This window comes from Lampris incognitus, chromosome 7, assembly GCF_029633865.1.
Source record: "Lampris incognitus isolate fLamInc1 chromosome 7, fLamInc1.hap2, whole genome shotgun sequence".
In the NCBI taxonomy this organism is placed as follows: Eukaryota; Metazoa; Chordata; class Actinopteri; order Lampriformes; family Lampridae; genus Lampris; species Lampris incognitus.
In genome coordinates, this window is record NC_079217.1 from 46,880,195 (window position 1) to 46,902,963 (window position 22,769).

The 22,769-nt window shown below is 41.6% G+C and overlaps 1 protein-coding gene across 1 annotated transcript in view; it reads right to left on the reverse strand.

Annotated features, from left to right (window-relative positions):
- bace2 (beta-secretase 2) overlaps positions 1-22,769 on the reverse strand; it is a 57,559-nt gene that overhangs the window by 29,273 nt on the left and 5,517 nt on the right. The window lies entirely within an intron of this gene.

Consider the following 22,769-nt stretch of genomic DNA (forward strand, 5'->3'; position numbering starts at 1 on the left):
GTGTTAGCAGTGGAACAATAAAGACAACAGTGTTATAATTGTCCTGCTTGTGATACAAAAACCCATCCCTCAAAGCAAGCCCACCCAATTCTCGAACCCCCCCACCCCATCACCCATCCCATGAACCCCCCTCCCCACCACCCATCCCATGAACCCCCTTCCCCACCCTCCACTCCAGTCCCCCCCGCCCACTATCCTGCCCGTTCCCCTGGGGTCACATTCATACACACACATTCATTTCAAGGGAGAGGGGAAGGAGGAGAAAAAAAAAAGGCCAACTAAAGAGAGTTGAGAGAAAACATGGTAAACAAAGAGAGACGGTAAACTAAAAGGAATAAAATAAGGATAACATGAAAAGAGTGAATCATGAATAATAAAAAAGAGGGGGGGTTGGGGTCAGCTCTGATCAGTCAGTTTCTTCATTGATAGTTAAGGTGTCAATGTGTTCTAAGAGGGGTTGCCAGGTTTTACGAAATGTCTGTAGAGAACCCTTTAATGAGTATCTAATTTTCTCAAGCTTGATGCAGTGTAGTATCTGCTGAATCCAGCTATTGTGAGTGGGAGGGGAAGAGTGGGTCCATTTAAGAAGTATGAGCCTTCGGGCAAGTAGAGTAGTAAATGCAATAACTTGGTTTGTGGCCTTAAGAAACATAGGTTGGGATTCAGCAACTCCAAGGAGGGCAGTGAGAGGGACAGGGTCTATCACTGTCTCCGAGACGGTACTTAATGTATCAAAAATGTTTGTCCAGAACTCAGCAAGCCGTGGACATGACCAGAACATATGTGTGTAATCAGCTGGAGACTGTTTACATCTGTTACATGAGTCTGTTCTGTCTGGATAAATCCTAGCTAGTCTAGCGTTGGTATAGTGGACTCTGTAAAACCTCACACTGCAATAAACTGTGTCTTGCACACATAGAAGAAGTGTGTACAAGGTCTAGTGCCTGCCACCATTGCTCATCTGTCATAGTGGTCCCGAGGTCCTGGTCCCAAGCGGCTCTCAGGGTGTCTAGGTGAGTTGGGTTTAGTCTGAGTATGTTATTGTATAGGATTGAGATGAGACCCTTACGACTAGCGTCTGGACACAGAAACTAGTCTAACTGTGTTTCTGGTGGGCGACCAGGGAACTGTGGGAACTGGTTTTTAACAAAGTGCCTGATTTGGAAGAAGCGGAACAGGTGGGTGTGTGGAAGGTTAAATTTTGTTGACAGCTCTGCAAAGGAGGAGAAAACACCATTAGCGTACAGATTGTAGATGGTTAATAGTCCTTTTTCTGACCAAATTTGGAGGGAAGAACATTTCTGTATGTGCGTCTGTCCTTCCGACTTTCTTGACAACCGCTCATCAAGGCAAATTTGTAACTTGTGATAATGGGCTATACAAATAGAATTGACTCGACTTGTCGAGAAACTCAAAGGACAGGCATATACACACATACAGAGAGATTCCTTCCATTTTGAGGTATCCTGATTGGAGTGATTTTCTAGGGGAGTGTATCTGCATAGGACACTTGAATGAATGAATGCCTTTATAGTCATCGTACTTTTCAATACAACGAAACTGGGAGTGCAACGCCACTGTGGTGCAACAGTAAAATAAATAAAAAGCACACATTAGAAAGACAAGAATGATTAAAAAAAGCAATGGGATAAAACAGCAATGGAATAAAGTACACAATAGCAAGACAAGATTAATAAAGGAGCAGCAATGGGATAAAGTGCAGGCATTAAGTGCGAGAGGTGGCTGTGAGAGGCTTATGTTTGTTTAGTGCGATTATTGCGTTTGGAAAAAAGCTATTGGTGAATCTGGTGGTTTTGGATCTGATGGACCTGAAGTGCCTGCCAGAGGGTAATAGTTCAAACAGGTGGTTGCCGGGGTGTGAATTGTCCTTGATGATGCTTTTGTTCCCCTTACACCAAACAATTTTGGCCTCTTGAATGTGAGATCTCTCGGTAATAATTCCTTTATCATTAATGATTTTATTGTTTTTAATAATCTGGACTTTTTTATGATTACTGAGACATGGCTGTCCCAAGGGGACACTGTTCCCCTGATTGATTTTGCATATTTTCATATTCCAAGGCCCTCTGGTAGAGGGGGAGGCCTAGCTGTTTTTTTTTTAATGTAAATTAAGTCTTAAGTGTCATCCTGTTACTTTTGGTAATTTGATCTCCTTCGAGGTTTTATGTTTTTTAATCACTGGCCCTCCTCTTTTACTCTGCATCTTAATTTATAGGCCCCCTAATTCAGTTAGTTTTGTTCTGAGTTTTCTTACCTATCTATATTGTCATGATAAAACATTACGGGGTATTTATTCTTAGTGCTTTCAATATCCATGTATGTTGTCCTACCCTTTCCCCAACTTCACCAGTTAGTTTATTTCTGAGTTTTCTGACCCATCTATTGCCATGACAAAACATGACGGGGTGTTTATTCTTGGTGATTTTAATATTCATGTGTGTTGTCCTATCCTTTCCCTGACTTCACATTTTTTTAATCTTATACTCTTTTAACCTCATTCAATCTGTTAAAAGGGTCACACATTCCAAAGGTCACATCTTAGACCTTGTACTCTCATCTGGTTTCTCTCGAGTGTCTTAATCTGGTGGATCTGCTTGTAACTAACCATAAAGCTGTTGTTTTCAAAGTTCCACTACAGCTCTCTATTCCTAGTTGCCATTTTAAAACACACTCTCGCATTCTCAACACTGGTTCTGCAGTTAAATTCTGCAATGCTTTTAATTCATCATCCTTTAACCCTTCTATATCCCCCCTCTCAATCCAGATGCACTGTTAAATTAATTCAATTGTCAGTGCCTATCCATCCTTGACCAAACTGCACTGTTTAAAACTAGGAAACAAAACATGCTCATGCCCTCAGAACAACAATGGAAGGTCAACAAGTCCGAATTAGCACATCCATCCATCAATTATTAGCCCATAACACCCTTAAAAAAATATTCATTTACCAGAAAGCAGTTAAGGATGCGAGATCAGCTTACTTCTCTGAATTGATATCTAGAAATAACCCCAATCCTAAAAGTTCCCTTTAAGGTAATTGATTGTGGTCCCTCCACTTCTTTTTTTTAACCTGATGTGGAGCTGTCCAAAAAATTTCTCACTCATTTTGTAAATAAGGTGGAGAATATCAGGTCCCAAATCAAGCCTGGCCCTAGCGTTCTTTCCATTGTCCATGTTAATTCTGCCTCTTTTACCTAGTTTCAACCTATTACAATTTCAGTGTTAGAGAGTACAGTCTCCAATATAAACTCCTCCTCCTGCTTCTTAGACATCATCCCCACTAAGCTGCTCAAGGAGGTATTTTCCACTGTTAGCCCTGTTATTCTGCAAATTCTTAATTCTACCCTGGCTCTGCTCTGCCAAATGACAGAAGTTAAGCAGGCATGGGCTTGACTAATACTTGGATAGAACGCCTCCCGGCGAAACTGGGTTGCGGCTGGAAGTGGTGTTGGTGGGCCAGTAGGGGGCAGTCTTCCCTCTGGTCCTAATAATAATAATAATGATAATCATTACATTTATATAGCGCTTTTCTAGACACCCAAAGCACTTCACATAGTAAAAAAAATAAAAAATTCCAACGCCCCAGTGCGGTGATGGGGACACTGTGCTGTAGGAGATGCTGTCCTTCGGATGAGATGTTAAACCGAGGTCCTGACTCACTGTGGCAATTGCCGACCTGGCTCTCTCCATCTGGCCACCTAATCATCCCCACCTCAAGCTGATGTGTGGTGAGCATTCTGGTTCAAAATGGCTGCCATGCATCAGCCATTTTGGGTGGGTGCTACACATTGGTGGTGGTTGAGGTGAGTTTCCCTCATTCTCTATGAAGCACTTTGGGTGCCTAAATAAAGTGCTATATATGTAATCCATCATCATCAGTGTGTTGGGCATGGGGGGGGGGGTCTCACACAGAAGGAGTTCTTGGATTTCATGATGAGTTCAGTAACGGAGGCAGAGCCAGTGGGGATGAAAGTGCTGAGGGGGAAGTCTGGGAGGGGGGTAGAGGAACATGCATTGGGTGAGCAGGACGGGGGGGGGGGTGCCAGAGGGCTGTAGGAGTTGGTGAATGGAATATATTTTGGATTGACAATAAACAAGGAGCCTAAGCCAGGGGAAGGGGAGGGTTAAGGGTCTTTAGCAGTTTATTGACGGTGGAGAACAGTTTTCTGGGATTCAGTTGCTCATCATTAGGGTCAAGAGAAAAGCAGTTTTTCTATATTGCAAGGGTCAGAAAGATAATATTAACTTTCTTCAAGAAACACATTCAACTACTACTGATGAAAAGTTTTGGATTAACCAGTGGGGTGAAAAACATTTATTACAGTCATGGTACGTTAAGATCAGCTGGGGTGGCTATCTTAATGAATAACTGCCCAGGGTCAGTTATTACAGCCAAATCTGATGAAGTTGGTCACTGGATAGTCATGGACATAATTATTGACAACTCTTTTGTAATCTTAGCTAACATATATGGTTATAATAAATTTAATCAGAATAAGGAATTACTTTTAAATATATCTTAAATTATATTAGCTCTTAAATGACTTTACCCAACAGAGAACATTGTAACAGGTGGTGATTTTAATATTACACCAGGCGATTGGCTGGATCAATTCCCAAGTAAATATTATAACCATCACTATAATGATATTATTCTGGCTTTTTGTAGTGAACTTAAGTTAGAAGACTGGAGAGAAAAGAATAGAAACACAATAATTTTCTTGGTTTAAGCCAAATGGTCATTCAAAATCTAGAATCGGTTTCTGGCTGGTTAGCAACAGCATTTCCACCATCGTATCAAAAGTGTCCATTGATAAGGCCCCTTCCTTAGAACTTAAAACACCAGATGTTTTCAAGAGAAATAAGATATTGGAAATTTAACGCAACTCTTTTATTGCATGATGACTACTGTAATACAGTTAAATCTATATTAGATCAAACAAAAAAGGACGATAATCTCCCTTTGTTTTCTTCCAAATGGGAATTTTTCAAATATAAAGTAAGACAATACTCAGTTACATTCAGCAAAAAAAAAAAAAGTCTAATGAAAAAAATAAAGAAGAAAACAAAATAATTAAAGCATTAAATATACTATACTGTAACTAAACAAACCCATCAAATGAAGAAAAGCAGAAAATAATATCCATCCATTATCCAAACCGCTTATCCTGCTCTCAGGGTCGGAGGGATGCTGGAGCGTATCCCAGCAGTCATTGGGCAGCAGGCGGGGACACCCTGGACAGGCGGCCAGAAAATAATGCAGTCTAATTTAGACTGCATCTTCCAGGCTAAAGCAAAAGGAGCCTTTATTAGATCAAAAGCCAAATGCATAGAAGAAGAGGAAAAAACTCCTCTTACTTCTCTAAATTAGAAAAAAGACAAGAAAAGAATGAAACTACAACACTGCTCATCAACAACACAGAAAACTCAGAACTCGGTATGATAAAAGATTTTCCCCCTTTTATAAGAGTTTGTATAAATCCTGTTTTTCATCAACTGAGTGTTCAGAATTCTTTCATATAGTGTAAAGTAGTATTGCAAAGGTTGATAATGAATCAAGAGAACTATGTGGGTCTGACACATTGATAGAAGAATTGGACACGGCTATAAGTAAATTAAAATTGAACAAGTCTCCAGGCTCAGATGGGCTAACTGCCAATTTTTAAAAACATTTTTGGAATGATTTAAGGGAACTTTTATTATAGGTGTTCCTAGAAGCTGTTGAAAACCGTAATCTCCCACCAACCACGAAACAAGGAGTTATGGTCCTTATTTCAAAAACAGGAAAAGATGCAAGACTAGTTGACAAACTTAGGCCTATTACCCTCCTGAATAACAACTATAAACTCTTGGCTCATCTTTTTGCTAGATTAAAAATAACTCCACCCCAAGTTGTTAGCACACTCAATCTGGATCTATGAATGAGAGATCAATACATGATAACATACGTCTTATGCTAGATATTCTAGATTATGAAGATTTTACAGAAGATAATGGTTACATTTTATTTCTTGACTTCAAGAAAGCATCTGAAGTGATAGAACATCCATTCATAACCCAAGCACTACAGCATTATGTGTATGGGCCAAAATTTATAGATATAATTCACACTTTCTATAATAATAGAACTAGTTCAGTTGCCTTGCCTTTCAGCACTACAAGCCTTTTTGATTTAAGAAGAGGCATAATTCAAGGCTGTCCAATTAGACCTGGTCTATTTTGATTAAAAAAATTGTCAGAATCCGTCAAGGTCTTTGAAAAAGAATTGATCATTAGCCAGTATGCGGATGACACAACAGTTCTTCTAAAAAAATGAACTTCAAATCCCTACTGCTATACAAACAATTAGTGTTTTTTCCAAAGCCGCTGGATTGTTTCGCAATATTAACAAATGTGAACTGCTACCAATTAAAAACTGTACCCATAAAACAATTTATAACATACCTATTAAAACAGGGGTGAAATACATCTAACCAAAAATCTAGAAGAAACAAACTCTTTAAACTTGACAGGGAAATTGACAAATTGTAAAAATTATTTTAAACTCTTGGTTGCAAAGAGGCCTCACTATATTTGGTCGTGCTTACCTCAGTAAAGTTGAAAGTATTTCCAGAATCCTACACCCTACATACTCCCTGGAATTGGACCAATACATTGTAAAAGCTGTGACTCAACTAACTTTTAATTGTATTTGGAATAACAAAACACAACATCTAAAAAAAAATAATCTGTCTTAGTTAAAAACGACGAAGAAGGTGGTTTAAAAGCCATTGATTTTGAATGTATATGTATGGAATAATAAAATTGAAATGGCTTAAATCCTATTTAAAATCCCCAGATAGATTATGGCACATTTTTCCAGACAGTTTATTCAGTGCTATTGGAGGTTTAGATTTTCTTTTGAAATGTGATTACAACATCAAGAGGCTGCCTATTAGGTTATCCAGCTATTATCAGTAAGTCATTATACTGGCAAATGTTGTACAAACATAATTTTACTCCTCCTTCCGCACCGCTACGGAACAACAGATACATTCTTTATGAAAATAAATCCCTGTCCTACAAAGAATGGATGGACAGAAATATCTGTTCTGTTTTAGATCTCTTAGATACGAATGGAGACTTGTTAGCATATAATGATTTTTGTGTTAGATTTTTTTCTGTCATCCTAAACAGTTTGCCAACCTTACTAATGCTATCCCAAAACCATTCTTACTTTTGGCCAGAGTAGTCCTACACACAAATTCAATAGCAACACTGCCAAATCTGTACATTGGGGAATTCCATTTCCTTGATAAAAAATGTAACAATAGTCTGATCAGACAGATGTTACTCAAACCAATTCAGTAGAGTACTTGACTTTAGAGACATGGACCCTGCAAAAGTGCTAAAATTAAAAACGGATTTCTTACATTTTCCCCTACTACCAAAACCCAAGGAAATCCATTTTAAATTAATTAATGAGCTATATATCCCTCCAATGAATTTCTTAAGATTAAGATTCAATTTTGAAAACAATGTCTGTTCGTTTTGCAATTCAGATATTGAAACCACGCAGCATATTTTCGATGCATGTTTTCACTCCCAACTATTTTGGAAAGAAATGGAAGAATGGTTTAAACAAAAGAATGTATCTGTTGAACTCAGCCCACATGTGGATGTTATGTATGGACTGGTGATGAAAGAGAAAAGATAAAATCTGCTGATTAACACAATTCTCATAATGGCAAAACATTACATACAGAAATCTAAATTTATGAAAACCCCACCCATTTCAATGCTTTTTGTAATGAATTTATACTGTACTGTAAATCCTTGAAATGTATGAATTTAAAATCTGCAAAAGAACTGCTGAAATGTGCACATTCATTCATTCATCTTCAGTCGCTTCTCCGGGGTTGGGTCGTGGTGGCAGAAAGCTAAGTAGGACACTCCAGATGTCCCGCTCCCCAGCAACGCCCTCCAGCTCCTCCTGGGGGATCCCAAGGCATTCCCAGGCCAGATTGGACATGTTCTCCAGTGAGTTCTGGGTCTACCCCGGGGTTTCCTCCCAGTTGGCCATGCCCAGAAAACTCCAAAAGAAGGCGCCCAGGAGGCATCCTAATCAGATACTCGAACCACCTCAACTGGGTCCTTTTAACGGGAAGGAGCAGCGGCTCTACTCTGAGCTCCCTCTGGATGTCCAAGCTCCTCATGCTATCTCTAAGTCTCAGCCCAGACACCTTACGGAGGAAACTCATTTCAGCTGCTTGTATCCACGATCTCACCCTTTCAGTCACTGAAGATTGAAATGTGCACAATCTTACAAAATAATAGACCCTGAATACAGTGGAGTAAGTTTCACTTGAACATTGGGGGGGGACACATTTAGTGGGGGGTCAGGAGGTCCTCCCCCTGGAAATTTTGAGCATCACACATTTAATTTCCTGCATTCTGGTGAATTTGTATGCACCAATTTGCTCTTTTACTACATCAATTTATTGTGGAAATGTCTTATTTATGTAAAAGAAAAACAACTTTCAGATAGGCTAGCCTATCGGATATCTTCTGTTACTTTCCTCTTGCTCATGTTGACTCTGTGAATGAAAGTAGTTGATGCATTTGAACTAATACAATACCCTTGGCACAAATTGGTTTGTAGATGTACCTGTTATGTTATTTCATGTGCCCGAAATTATCAGTTCAAGTTCATTTAAGCCAACATAAACCTCTAGGGTTTACTGTTAGCAAGCACTAGCTAGCTAGCTAGTGGGAGGAAACCGGAGCACCCGGAGGAAACCCACACACACGGGGAGAACATCCAAACTCCACACAGAGGACAACCTAGGACGACCTCCAAGATTGGACAACCCCGGGGCTCGAACCCAGGACCTTCTTGCTGTGAGGCAACCACGCTAACCACTGTGCCACCGTGATGCCTACTTACAGACAACAATCTATAAAAAAACACTTTTTCCCCATAACTCGCAATTTTATCTGCATTGATTTTATCCCGATTGTTCATTTCACAAATACACAATGTTGACCAGATGGCAGGACATGTCATGTCTCTTGTTGTCTGTTAAGCGTTCATGTTGTTGCAGCAATCCACACAGCCATGGTAGCTCATGCCTTTAAAAATTGTACCATTAGGATGAGCCAGGAGAGACCAACCCAATTCATGTTTTTGCGAAAGCTTCAGTTTAATAATTGCATCTGATATGTCACCAAGGCTCAGCGTTCTCGGTTTTTACTGATTTTCACCGAAAAAAACCCAGATTTTTTAAAAGGAGCAAATCGGTTTAAACTGATTTTCACTCGGATTTTATGTTTCCATGGATCAAAAAGTTGTTCCTGTTCATGTGAGGTTATGTAACAGTGTCCTCTTGTGGCGAAATTTGGCATGCTGGATGGCTTTGAAAAATAAAAACCAAAAACGCTGAGCCTTGTATGTCAGTTACCCATCCATGTTTGTAAATCTAATTTTATTTATGACATTAGAGTTAACCATGTCGTTATCTTGGAATTAAAGTGTCTTAAAACAAATGTGTCAGAGGAAATGTGAATATGTCTAACAGAACTGATGCGATGACGTTATCTTAAATTAATAGGTTTTAGGAGATGTTTCTATTTTTGGCATTACATTACACTTATATCACACATTATTTATTCCTCAAAAAATTATTAGAGCTACTAATTCTTAATATTTAATTATATTTGGGAAAAAAACTATTCGTAAATCCCACCTAGTTAAAAGTTATGAAAAGGGTGTATTGAGAGCCTTAAGAGTTTGAGCTGCTTATTGGGACATTTACAATTGACTGCATAAAAAACAAAACGCTTTCACAACCTTAAAATGTAATTCTGAATTATTCACAATTCCAGATAGATGCAAGCAGTAATTATGGGGGCCAAGCATCAATGTCTGTAAAAGTTGTCCTATGTACTGGAGTTCATGTCACTTCAAGGCAGTGGACAGTATTAGAGCTTGCACATGAGTGAACTCAGGTGAAGTATTTATAAAGATTGCTATTTCTATTTAGCCAAAAGAGACGAGCTTAGGAACTTTGGGCAGCCAGAATATGCTGAACTGCATCATTTTTCAGATGCCAGTGAGCATGGCGATGGAACTGTATCTTACTTAAGACTGGCTAACAAGGAAGAAGTATATCTTTCATTTATTTTAGGAAAGGCCAGAGTGGCTCCCTTGAAGCAGATTTAAGGTTTGACCTTACTGCTGCTGTGTTGTCTGTTCGAGTCTTAGGAAAGAGTTGTCACTTAAACTGCGGCATTCACACTTTTGGACAGACAGCACAACATTCTAATATGGAACAGTCAATGCATTTTGTTTAAGAGAAAAATCTACTATGCGTTATGGTGACTAGATGGATAAGGTACAGAAGCCCCTAAGAGGCAAGTGAAGAAAAAAACTTTTTTTTCTTTTTGGTCTGGATCGTTTTGTAATATTCATTTCAGCCACAAGTTTGTTTTTTCATTTGTGAAGCCCTAAGAAGCAAGTGAATTTTTTTTTCCAGGATCAGTTTCAAGTGTTTGTTGTTGTAATACTCATTTCGGCCACAAGAGGCTGAAGTGCACCATTACCCCATGTTCTAACTAGCTCAGTGAGCACCAACTGTGATTTCAACATTGGTATCTAGTTAAAAACTTGGTGATATTCGGTCTGAACGTCTAAGACCTCTTTTCAACCAGCTAAAATGCGGTTACTATGTCAACGTGTCACAAAACACAAATTTGTTTAATCCATCCATCCATTATTTTGATTATTTGTTCAGTTGTAGGTTGAAAGAGAGACAATATTGATTAGTGTGATGGTATTTCTCCAAAGTCATTTGTACTAGTAGGTGAAATGTGTTCTACACGAAGACGTAATGCCGATGCATGTTGTTTCATATGTAATGTTGTGGTGATACACAATTGAGGGTAGATTCACCAGGGGCTGCTGCTCCTTTAAGGCAGACGTGCAGAGTGCTGACGTAGGCACTGCTTAGAGTTTCCGGGGGGAGCCATGTTTAGAGCAGCCTAGCGGTTAGCTGGTTGCCACGAGAGATTGAGCTGTATCGGTGTTGTTTTGTGTGGCGAGTAAATGGAATTGACTCAACTCGATCTCTCCGTCTCCTCATTCCTGCACTCCCACAATGTCAAATATGGACCTATATAGGCTGGGTGCTGTAAAGAAGAAGCCTCCAAGACATTGTAATGGGAGCAGTTCCATACATTAATGTAAAATAACTAATAAAGATATGAGCGTTTGTTTGGAGGGTGCGCGTTCATAGAAAAACTAGGCCATAACCTCTCTATGGGGAATCACTTTCACTAGTGCATTAGCTCAGTCCCTAAGTCCAAGCCTTATCCCATGGATGACCTGGGTCCGATTCCCATATGAACACACTTTTTGTCTTTACGTAGTAAGACACAAGTATAATTTATGGTATAAAAACAAAAATTTCACAATTTCAAATCCCTTTCAATGAAAAAAATGCTGACTGGGAGGACTAAACACATGCATGAGTTTTAATTTTCTTATTATTTCACATTAATGTATAGAACTGCTCCCATTATGATGTCCTGGAAGCTTCTTGTTGGCAGCACCCACCCTATAGTTCCATATTTGACAATTTATATAAAACATTAAATGCGTTGAAATTACATCTGTGCGGACCACATTTTGCCTACCAGTGTAATATGACTTTGGAGAAATACCTTCACACTAATCAATATCGTCTCTCTTTCAACCTACAACTGAACAAATTAGTGGTGCACTTCAGCCTCTTGTGACCGAAATGAGTATTACAACAACAAAAAACAGAAAAACGACCCTGACGCCCCCCCCCCTCACCAAATCACTCAACAACAAAAACCCCAAAAAAAACGAGGTTGAGCAGTCTACATATCACCGATTTGGATTTTTTTGGATAACACGTGTAATAATCAAGTACTAACATATAATCTCACTTCTGAATGTTTTCCGATTCCAGTTAATGGGAAAGCCATAGTGCAGGAATACACAAGAAGTGATGTAGTTAAAACTTGAAGACAATCTCTCTCATTTCCTCTACCCTCCAAGGCTCAAGGAGGACACTTCAAAACCATTAACGATAGCTACCCTTGGATCTGGATATTTGGATTTGAATTACTGCGTTTTTTTGTAGCACAGAAGTTGAGACTGAAGAACATTTATTTTACACTCGTGGGTTGACCAATATGTTCTGGGATGGTTGTATAATGGATGAGGTCCAAACATGTGATTCCCGTTGTGCAGTATAGTAACATCACATTTATAAAATTGCATATGCAAGATAAAAATCTGGAATATGTTTGTAATAATGTTATGATTTTGGCGAAGAATTACATACACAAATGTAGGTTTTTTTTTTAAAGACTTCTTCACCACCCTTTGTTGCTTTCGAGAACAAGATATTATTTTTCAGATCTGAAGGAATGGGGGTCAAAACGTGCCCTAAAGCTGTGCAATGTAATTAATGTATACGAAGAAAAGCAACCCCTGTGCAGGCTTTACTTCGGAGTTGTCTTTTCCAGTGTGTGTGTGGCTTTTCGTGGTATTCTCTTTGTTCAAATGTCGTAGTTTGAGATGCTGCTCAGTTTCAATTTTGTGAATACTGCCTGACTGTTTTGGATTGCTTTTTTGATTTTGACAAAAGCGAAAAACCGAGAAGAAGAAAGGGGAGGGACATTAGAAAATGACGCAGTTGAAGCAGGTATGATGTAAATTCACTCTATGAGAGTTTAGTAAAACTGCAGCAAAGGCTGACCATTAACCAGCGCCAATCAGATGAATGATATTGTGTAGCTTTTTTTTGGCCTGATAAACGGAAACGGATACACTCTTCAGCTTCCAAAAGTGTCCTCATAGTGAGGCGCAGGGAGACGCCACATCCTGCAACCTCGTTTACTGAGTCGCGGTTCTTGCGATTCGATCGGCGCAAACCATTTTCACGACACCATCACCACAGCAGGTACCGCCGCCTCCGTCAGACCACCAACAATTACAAGTTGAGGCAACTCACCTATGAGGTCTCATCGTACTCGACTGATCGATAACATCCCGACCAACAAGTCTTGTTTACACCGGGAAAGGTCCGGACGAGCCAATCCGGTAAAACTGTTTAGTCCAAAACACATGATTACAGCAATGAATCCCCAGGGACAGCTGTTGCATCGTTTCAAATTAGCCGGCAGATCTGCCTCATCTCCCACGTATTCCCCGTCATAAACCCGGTTCGCATGATGTATCTGGGTATCAAAATGGCGGCCACACGCTGAACTTTCGACTGACACCTCACTTGACCCAATAGGATCTTCCATTTCCTGTCCACGGCCTGCAAGAGCCAACGAAAGTCCGCATTGATAAGGCGCCTGCCCTCCTTCTTTCGTGTCCAAACCAATTGCAACCGATTATGCTAATGACTTGCCCTTCGTATAGCCAATACAATTCCGAAAACGTGGATATGTTAATTTAATGGGTAGGTTTATACCAACCCACCTAGAAGGGGGGGAAAAACCCCAAAACAAAGCATGTGTTTATGCTTCAGTTCCTCTGTCTGTGTCACCAATACTGATAGTGAATCTGGATATGGGGTAGGATACCTCAGTGTCACATTTCATTACTACTACTACTACTACTACTACCACTACTGCTATTACTATCTTCTGCTCCCGCTAGGGGTCGCCACAGCAGATTATCCGTTTCCATCTCTTCCTGTCCTCTGCATCTTCCTCTGTCCCTCCAGCCACCTGCATGCCCTCGCTCGCAACATCCATAAACCTCCTCTTTGGCCTTAATTTTTCCCTCTTCCTTTGCAGCTCCATATTCAGCATCCTTCTCCCAATATACCCAGCATCTCTCTTCAACACATGTCCAAACCATTTCAATCTTGCCTCTCTTGCTTTGTCTCCAAACCGTCCGACCCGAGCTGTCCCTCTAATATACTCATTCCTAATACTGTTCTTCTTCGTCACTCCCAACAAAAATCTTAGGATCTTCAACTCTGCCTCCTGTCTTTTCGTCAGTGCCACTGTCTCCAAACCATACAACATAGTTGGTCTCAATACCATCTTGTAAACCTTGCCTTTAACTCTTCTGTCGCATATCACTGCTGACACTCTTCTCCATCCACTCCACCCTACCTGCACTCTCTTCTTCACCTCTCTTCCACACTCCTCGTTAATTTGAACAGTTGAACCGAAGTATTTAAATTCATCCACCTTCGTCACCTCTACTCCTTGCTGTCCTCCCTCTCCGTTCACACATGTATTCCGTCTTGCTCCTATTGACTTTCATTCCTCTTCTCCCCAGTGCATACCTCCACCTCTCCAGGGTCTCCTCTGCCTGCACCCTACTCTCCCTACAGATCACAATATCATCCGTGAATATCATAGTCCATGGAGACTCCTGCCTAATCTCGTCCGTCAACCTGTCCATCACCATTGCAAACAAGAAAGGCCGAGTTGATCCTTGATATAATCCCACCTCCACCTTGAACCCATCCATTATTTCTACTCCACACCTCACCACAGTCACACTTCCCTCATACATATCCTGCACCACTCCTACATGCTTCTCTGCCACTCCCGACTTCCTCATACAATACCACACCTCCTCTCTCGGCACCCTGTCGTATGCTTTCTCTAAATCGACGAAGACACAGTGTAACTCCTTATGGCCTTCTCTATAGTCCATCAACATTCTTAAAGCAAAAATCACATCTGTGGTGCTCTTCTGTGGCATGAAACCATACTGTTGCTCGCTGATCGTCACCTCTCCTCTTAACCTAGGTTCTACTACTCTTTCCCATATCTTCATGCTGTGGCTGATCAACTTTATACCTCTGTAGTTGTTACAGTTCTGCACATCACCCTTGTTCTTGAAATTCAGTACCAGTATGCTTCTTCTCCACTCCTCAGACATCCTCTCACTTTCCAAGATTGTGTTAAACAATCTAGTTAAAAACTCCATTGCCATCTCTCCTAAACACCCCCATGCCTCCACAGGTATGTCAGTGTCACCTCTCATTAGATCCCAAAATTGTGACTGTACGTTCAAACATTCAAGACTAGTAGCATTTTTATACTAGATATGTGCCCATGGTTACTACGAGTCCTTTGGAATCTCCAAATGGACAAAATATTCGTTTTCTGTGGTATTGTTATGGTACGGCTAGTATGCTAAGGCTTCATGCTGTGGCCTCATTGTGGTTTCCAGCTAATAAGTCCCAGTTATAGACACCTGCAGGCATCAGTTTGCAAAAAAAAAAAAAAATCAGTCAGAAATAAAACCTACTTCAGTGTGTTCAAACTTCTACTACTCAATGCCAGTAGCACTTAGAGTGAATGTTGGGGAATAACTTCAGTATCATCTTTCAAAAGAACCCCAAACCATGCAGGTACTCCTAATGGCTCAAGCACAGCGTTCAGTTTGCTCTGGGCATTCCTTGGTGGGTTGTTTTAGGCTAATTTTACAGATATTATAGCAGTAAGTAACGGTGCTATTGAAAATGTGTTATACTGAAAACTTACACTGTAAATGATGAAACATTACCCAAATTACTGGTGTTTACATCAGCCGTTGTGTATGGAATAAAGCCTTTTCGGTGAATGCCCTCAAATCCATAGTAATTATATGTTTTACAGGTTTTACTATAGCCATCCATCCATTATCCGAACCGCTTATCCTGCTCTCAGGGTTGCGGGGATGCTGGAGCCTATCCCAGCAGTCACTGGGTGGCAGGCGGGGAGATACCCTGGACAGGCCGCCAGGCCATTACACAGGGCCAACACACACACACACAAACCTGACCTGCATGTCTTTGGACTGTGGGAGGAAACCGGAGTACCCACAGAAAACCCACGCAGACACGGGGAGAACATGCAAACTCCACACAGAGGACGACCCGGGACGACCCCCAAGGTTGGACTACGCTGGGGCTCAAACCCAGGTCCTTCTTGCTGTGAGGCGACCACGCTAACCACTGTGCCACCGTGCCGCCCACATAGTAAAACCGTGCCGGTATGTTGCTATATTGGAGATGGTAGAAGAAGAGCGCTATGGGGAATCCACTCAAAGACACACACAGTGGTTTCTGTCGTAAATTATGCCAACGTGCTACAGGATTCTGAAATAAAACTGGTTGATATACTCGTGTCTTGAGTTCATTCTGATGGAAAATGTAGTACATAAATAGTACATGTAGTCAGTTGAGTACAACTAACAAGCACCACAGGCAAACCTGATTTAACCACACCCGCTTAATTATTAAAGCGATATCCGTTCTTCAGGAACATGAACCACAACAAGTCAGCGATATATTCATGAGTGCAGTATTACACTGCAGAATATGTTGAAAAAGTCTATTTTGTGGCAATCCAATGTCATTTTGTGTCAACATGTCAGGGTTAGTGACTGCATTGTGCCGTTGTTAATTTCACATGGGTTTCTGTGGTAGCAAATCGATGATAAAATTAACTCAGTGACCTGTAACATCTCTAAGTTTCTGGCATCTATTCTTAACCCGTTGGTAGGCAGTAATGAACATCACATTCAGAACACTATGGATTTTGTGGGTAAGGTGAAGGACATCATTATGGAGGGGGATGAAACAATGGTCTCTTATGATGTTAAGTCTCTTCACATGTGTTGCTGTTGATGAAGCAGAGGAGGTAGTCCGTATGAAAATACAGGACGACTCCACCCTTAGCAATAGGACCACCCTTAACAATGATCAAGTGTGCCTGCTCCAGAAGCTGTGCATTCAGTCCACGTACTTCATATTACAGGGGGCAGTACTATAGGCAGAAGCATGGGTGTGCTATGGGTTCCCCAGTCACATCTGTAGTGGCCAACTTGTATATGGAGGAAGTGGAAAAGAGGCTCTGATGCCCTAGCCAGGGACACCACCTAACCACTGGTTAAGATTTGTGGATGACACCTGGGTTAAAATTAAATCTCAGGCCTACCACATTTCACTGACCACAATAACTGGACAACCACATCAAGTTCACCAGGGAGGATGTGAAAAATGACAGGTTAGCCTTCTTAGACTGTGAACTTGAATTTGGTGATGGGGGGACATTTGATTGTTGATGTTTACTGTAAACCAATACATACTGATCAGTACTTAAGGTTTGACTCTCATCATCCACTGGAGCACAAACTAGGAGTCATCAGGACGCTGTACCACCGAGCTGACAATGTCCCCACCGTCACAGCGGCCGGGCAAGGGGAGAAATCCCACATCAAACAGGCTCTGGTTAGGTGTGGTTATCCTAACTGGGCATTTGTTAAAGCCAGGAAGATGCCCAAACAGTGTACCAGCCAATCGGAGAGAGGAGAAGGACAACAGCTTCCTAAGCATAAACCAATGGTGAGTCTATGTGGCGGGAGTGTCAAGACAGTTGAGACGCATATTTTCCAAACACAGTGGCTCAGTTGCTTTCAAACCCCAAAACACGCTGCACCAGAAATTGGTCCACCCCAAGGATCGGGTCCCCCTGCACAAACAGAGCAATATAGTGTATGCTGTTAGATGCCAGGAAGATTGCCGTGACTTGTACATTGGGGAAACCAAACAGACGCTGGTCAAGAGGATGGCACAACAAAGGCGCGCCAACACGTCAGGCCAGGACTCCGTAGTCTACACCATATACAGGCCAGTGGTCACTCTTTCAAGGATGAGGATGTGCACATCTATGATAAGGAGGAACGCTGGTTTGCATGGGGAGTCAAAGAGGCCATCTATGTTAAGAGGGAACGACCATCCCTGAATTGGGGGGCTGGGACTAAGAGTACATCTGTCACCATTTTACAATGCTGTGATTGCAAACATTCCCAAATCCTCTGTGAATAGTACACGAGCCCATTGTAACTCTAGTTAATGCTCACGCCAATTTGCATATGAAACTGATCGTTGGTTTCGGTCGTTATGCAACTGTATTGTTTTATAAGGGTGGTGATACCTGCAATCAGTTTTAGAATATAGAAGTCACTTAGATGAGCGATGAAACATTTGTCAGTTAACGTTTCCAACTGAACTAATTCAACTTTCTTTGATTTTCTTACCTGGATTATTGAGCATGCATAAAGACACACGGCATTCTCATTTCTAGGTTACGAGACATCAGAATTTCCAGAGGTACCAATAAAAACGCCAATATTTTCATGCAACAACAGTTTTACGAAGATGACTGAACAAAAGTCCTCCATTTCCGCTACACGAATGGAACGTAAGAAAGATAGGGGCGCGGTGTGCAGTAAATGTGTGGAATTACGTATGGGCATGGCACGAGGCAAGTATACCCAGCTGCAGCCTGCTGTATGGGGCGTGGCTACACATTGATGGGGTGCGGCTACTTATGTAGCCTCACCTCACGAATGTGTAGCCACTAGCCACACCACATACAGCATGTGTATCCCTGCCTCGTTCTGCAGGCTGGAGCCGGTGTAGCAGGCCAGATTAACCCCCCCTCCCCCCGCCAAACTATACCCGGGTATAGTCTGGCCTAGCCTAAAATATACCCCGGGGTATAAAATAGGCTGGGTTTATACCCCTCTAGTCCAGATTGTACCCTCCCACTGTTAATGTATACAAATGTCCTTCAGATTGGTAGATCAAGGTTAGGAAGGTTCCCAGTGAACATATATATGTTAAAAAGCAAGTTTTTGCTGTCATTTCTGATGTTTTTAAGTTAAACTATGTGTTAGCTTAGCTAAAAGGGCTAAAACCAGTTGCAAGTTAGCCACAAGCTAATAGGCTAGGAAAGTGATAGAGATTTGAAAGTTTACATGAATGTAGTACACCTCCGCTTGATCATGCACCTCAATACTCATTGAACTGCACCACTAGGTGGCGCTACAGTGAATACTTTAATTTTATATTTTTAATAACTATAGCTAGAAATGGCCATATGACAATTTGCCCCAGTGTCATTAAATAATGTCAATAGTGTCATTAAATAATTACAATGATAAAATATGTTTTTGTAGCAATAACAAACAGAAGGAAGAAAATAAAGAAGGAAGAAAGGACAAGGGGAAGTATGAGGTTTTGAGTGCCTACATGTGCCTACACTTTAACCCTGGTGTAACAGCCCAAGATATACCCCTGGCCAGACTATACCCAGGGTTAAAGTGGGCTAGCCTGTTTTATATCCCAGGTATATTATGGGCTAGTCCAGTTTATACCCGAGGTATTATTTAAACTAGGCTATTTCGTACCCCCCCTTGGCCAGATTATACCCCGCCCCCCACTCAGACCCGGGGTTAAAGTGGGCTAGCCTGTTTTATACCCCGGGTATATTCTGGGCTAGTCCAGTTTATACCCCGGGGTATCATTTAGGCTAGGTTATTTCTTCTAAGCCAGAGTATACCCAATTAATTACCCAGGCTAATGCTAATTATCAAGATGAATACAATGTATTCCATTGTGTCACTGATCTCGTCTAGCTCCTCCACTGGTGTCTTGGGTTGCTGGGGTATGTCCTCTATGGCAGTGTTTCTCAACCCAGTCCTCAAGGACCCCCTATCCTGCAGATTTTCTTTGCAACCCTGAATAGGTACTGGTTTGTAGTAATTCAGCAGTGAATGTCAAGAGTTTGCACACCTTGCATAATTAAGTGCTGTGAGATGATTGGTTGAGTAAGTACAAGCAGAGCTACCTATGCAGGATTACAATGAAAATCTGCAGGTTAGGGGGTCCTTGAGGACTGGGTTGAGAAACACTGCTCTATGGTATCACAGGGGTGGTTAGGAATGGTTAGGTGCACATGGTCATGGGGGAACATCTGATGATGATGTGGCATTTGTGTAGATCTTGAGGTTGCTGGAGTGGTAGGTGTTACTTAGGATCTTGTCGTTTTTACATTTTTTAGCTTGACATGGCCTTTGCTGAGTGACTCAACAACAGTACATAGACCAGTCCAGCAAGGCTCCAGCTTGTATCCCATCCTGTGGATACATTGACTGTTTTTGATATAGTCTATGGACCCTGTAATAATCTCTTTGTTGCTCTCATGGCGACGATCATAATTCTCCTTCTGACAACACTGTGCACTGGCAATGTTGCTGGAGACTGTGGAAGAGAGGTCTTTATGAATGGCGTGAAGTGTCTGCAGAACATCAGGGCTGGCTGAGTCTGAAAGTGATGCTTCATCACGCTCGTTGGCAGACTTCAGGTCAATGGGCAGCTTGGCAGTGCGGCCGTACATCACTTTGAAGGGCATGCACTTTGTTGAGGCATGGTATGATAAGCAAACAAAATGCCTGGAATGTACTTATCCCAATCATTGGCGTAGTCGCTGAAGATTTTACGCAATGCAGCCTTGAGTATCCTGTTGTCACATTCCCTTTGGCTGTTTGACTGTGGGTGGTATGCAGAGGCTATACGGTGATCTGTCTGGAAACAATCCATAAGCAAGTCAGTAACTTTGTTTATAAACTCATGACCCTGGTCACTGATAAGGGTGTCCATGCAGCCTAGTCCACATACAACAGAATAAAGGAACTACCACTGACTTTGCGCTCTTGTCCGGGATAGCGGCAGCTTCAGAGCACTTGGAGAAATGATCAGTTATGGCAACAATGTACTTGTTATCACTTGTAGTTTCTTGAAGAGGGCCGATATTGTCAATCCCAACCAGACTCCAGATCTTGGCAGGTACAAGTATGGAGTTGAGTGACAGAGCTTCATTGCTGACCTTGGGATTACTGACGAAACACTTCAGACATGCCTTCACATATTCTTGTACATCATTCTTCATGCCTCTCCAGTAATATTGGTGAGATATTTTACTGAAGGTTTTATCTTTGCCAAAGTGCTATCATGTAGCTGGATTGTCACGACAGGCCTTCAGAATGTTGGGCACACGGGTTTTGAAAAGAGCCTCCTTATCTCCATGGAAGAGAGTTCCACCGTCAGCACAAAATGGCTTTGCTGTTTGACGAAACTGAGGATTTGCATTCACGCGCTTGGAAGGATTCAGGTCATAGATATGCTGAGGTTACTTTCGGACAGAGCTGGTGTAGAAGTTCAAAATCTGGTTGTACAAGTTATCACCCATGATGGATTTTTGTTTAGAAAAAATTAATAAAATTGAATAATACACATGTATGCACCCAAAACTTCACACTTCCCCTTGTCCTTCCTTCCTTCTTTATTTTCTTCCTTCTGTTTGTTATTCCTACAAAAACAAATTTTATCATTGTAATTATGTAATTACACGTATAACAGTTATGGGGCAAATTGTCACATGGCCATTCCCATCTATAGTTATTAAAAATCCATCCATTATCTTAACCGCTTATCATGTTCTCAGGGTCGTGGGGATGCTGGAACCTATTCCAGCAGTCATTGGGCAGCAGGCGGGGAGACACCCTGGACAGGCCACCAGACCATCACAGGGCCGACACACACACACGCACACACACATTCATTCCTAGGGACAATTTAGTACGGCCAATTTATGTGACCTACATGTCTTTGGACTGTGGGAGGAAATCGGAGCCCCCGAAGGAAACCCACGCAGACACGGGGAGAACGCGCAAACTCCAGAGGACGACCCAGGATGACCCACCAAGGTTGGACTACCCCGGGGCAACTTCTTGCTGTGAGGCGACCGCGCTAACCACTGTGCCACCGTGCCGCCTTGTTATTAAAAATATAAAATTAAAGTATTCACTGTGACGCCACCTAGTGGTGCAGTTCCGTGATTATTGAGGTGCATGATCAAACGGAGGTGTACGACATACATGTAAACTTTCAAATCTCTATCACCTTCCTAGCCTATTAGCTTTTGGCTAACTAGCAATTGTTTTTAGCCCTTTTAGCTAAGCTAGTAAATATTGTAGCTTAAAAATATCAGAAATGACAGCAAAAACTTGCTTTTTAACACATATATGTTCACTAGGAACCTTCCTAACCTTGATCTACCAATCTAAAGGACCTTTGTAGTGGGGTATAATCTGGACTAGAGGGGTATAGTCCTGTTTAGCTCAAACTATACCCTGGGGTATAAATCATCTGAGGCTATTTTATACCCAGGGGTATATTTTAGGCTAGGCCAGACTATACCCGGGTATAGTTTGGTGGGCGCGCGGGGGGGGGGTAATCTGGCCTGCAACACCGGGTCCTACTCACATGAGGTGGGTGCATTGTGTTTTGCCATGCCGATGCCGGGAGGCAGGACACAATTTGAGTAAGGTGGTTGCCTTTGAATTCTTTATGCAGTAAAGCCACTTTATTTATTTTGTCATTGTAGGTTACATTGAAATTTGTTTTCTGCATGTAACTCATTCTATTGTATAGGAGCAGTGGGCAGCTGCAGCTCCCGGGGACCAACTCCAGTTCTTCTTTCCACTTCCTTGCTCAGGGGCACAGGCAGGAGTATTAACTCTAACATGCATGTCTTTTCGATGGTGGGAGGAAACTGGAGCACCTGGAGGAAACCCACGCAGACACGGGGAGAACATGCAAACTCTATACAGGAAGGACCTGGGGTTCGAACCCAGGACCTTCTTCCTGTGAGGCAGCAGTGCTAACCACTGGGCCACCGTGCCATCCTATGCAGTAAAAATGCTGAATATAAATATCCCGGCGTCTGGGGTTTTATTGCCTCCTAACACACATACTTGATTGTTGGTTGACTGTTACTGGTGATTGCTTCTCCCTCCCACACGAATTATTTTACTGATAATTGCTATTTACTGTAATTTCCTGTTTAGCTAAGACTAACCCTATTGG